This window comes from Cebus imitator, unplaced genomic scaffold (assembly GCF_001604975.1).
Source record: "Cebus imitator isolate Cc_AM_T3 unplaced genomic scaffold, Cebus_imitator-1.0 Scaffold5, whole genome shotgun sequence".
Taxonomy (NCBI): domain Eukaryota; kingdom Metazoa; phylum Chordata; class Mammalia; order Primates; family Cebidae; genus Cebus; species Cebus imitator.
In genome coordinates, this window is record NW_016107320.1 from 3,719,144 (window position 1) to 3,721,116 (window position 1,973).

At 39.8% G+C, this 1,973-nt stretch overlaps 1 non-coding gene across 1 annotated transcript; it reads left to right on the forward strand.

Annotated features, from left to right (window-relative positions):
• Nucleotides 1-1,318: 1,318 nt before the first annotated feature.
• Nucleotides 1,319-1,451, forward strand: LOC119472519. The gene has a single exon (XR_005201669.1). It is a non-coding gene; the product is annotated as a small nucleolar RNA SNORA70 (small nucleolar RNA).
• Nucleotides 1,452-1,973: the final 522 nt, after the last annotated feature.

Genomic DNA, 1,973 nt, shown 5'->3' on the forward strand with positions numbered 1-1,973 from the left:
CACTAGGAATCATGAAACTAAGTTGTATTTTGGAAAAAAGGAATCAAAAGTCTCTCCCTCATTAAAGATACCAAAAAGATAATTTAAAATAAATATTCTATTTGACTTTGTATTAATCTTTTTTCATGCTGCTGATAAAAACATATCAAAGACTGGCCAATTTACAAAAGAAAGAGGTTTAATGGAGAGCTCACTAATGCAAATTTCTGCAGTAGTTTTAGTTTCTCCTCAGACAATAAGGTTTTCTTTTCTATTGCATTGTCAGGCTGCAAATTTTACAAACTTTTATGCTCTGTTTCTTTTTTAAATCTCAATGCCTTTAACAACACCCAAGTCTCCTGTTGAATGCTTTGCTGCTTGGAAATTTCTTCCCCCAGATACTCTAAATCATCTCTCTCAAGTTCAAAGTTCTACAATCTGTAAGGCAGGGACGAAATGCCACCAAGTCTCTTTGCTAAAACAGAACAAAAGTCACCTTTGCTCCAGTTCCCAGCAAGTTCCTTACCTCCATCTGAGACCACCTCAGCCTGGACTTTATTGTTCATATCACTAAGCATTTTCGTTAAAGCCATTCAACAAGTCTCTAGGAAGTTCCAAACTTTCCCACATTTTCTTATCTTCTTCTGAGCCCTCCAAACCGTTCCAACCTCTGCCTGTTACCCAGTTCTAAAGTCATTTTCATATTTTTGGGTATCTTTTCAGCAACACCCCATTCTACTCGTGCCAATTTAGTGTATTAGTCCACTTTCACACTGCTGATAAAGACATACCCAAGACAGGGCAATTTACAAAAGAAAGAGGTTTAGTGGAGAACAGTTCTATGTGGCTGGGGACGCCTCACAATCATAGCAGAAGGCAAGGAGGAACAAGCCATATCTTACATGGATGGCAGCAGGCAAAGAGAGCTTGTGCAGGCAAACTCCCATTTTTAAAGTCATCAGATCTCTTGAAACTTATTCACTATCATGAGAACATCATGGGAAAGACCCACCCCCATGAGTCAATTACCTCCCACTGGGTTCCTCCCATAACACATGGGAATTGCAGGAGCCACATGGTGAGATTTGGGTGGGGACACAGGGCCAAACCATATCAGATTTATTTTCAAACCACATCAGATTTTATTTTATTTGAAATAAAATTTTAGGCAAATGTGCTTCCATTTTCTTAAAAACAAATGCAAGATGCTTTTTAAAGAAATTATTTACATGTATTCCAATGGGTGTACATATTTTGTTACCATAAAAAGGCAATGTACATATATGCTTGTATATGAAGAAGAAACAGATCATAGGCTACATGTAAAAATGATAAAGGGCTGCAGCCAATTAAGCTGTTGGAGTTCCTTTCCTCATGGGGGCCTGGTGTGCAATGGCTGTGAACAGCTGCTTCTTTGGTAGTGTTTGCAGCCTGTTATTGTATGAGTGGCTCTAAGGGACCTGGAGACAGGCCTTTCCAATGTATGTTCATGTCTCTGACCTTGCACTACCATCAATGTAGGCTCCAAACAGGTATTTGAGATGCGTTTGTGAAAGCCCTAGGGCACTGTGGCCAGGGTTCACATTGGCCAAGTCATCATGTATATCCGCATGGAGCCGCAGAACAAGGAGCACTCCCCACAAAGGGAAGCCTGTCAGACTCACAGCAGATCTCTCAGCAGAAACCCTACAAGCCAGAAGAGAGTGGGGGCCAATATTCAACATCCTTAAAGAAAAGAACTTTCAACCCAGAATTTCACATCCAGCCAAACTAAGCTTCATAAGTGAAGGAAAAATAAAATCTTTTGTGAACAAGCAGGTATTCAGAGATTTCATCCCCACCAGGCCTGCTTTACAAAAGCTTCTGAAAGAACCACTACAAATAGAAAGGAACAACCAGTATCAGCCTTTCCAAAAATATACCGAAAAGTAAAGAGCATCAACATAATAAAGAATTTACTTCAACTAATGGGCAAAACAGCCAGCTAACATCAA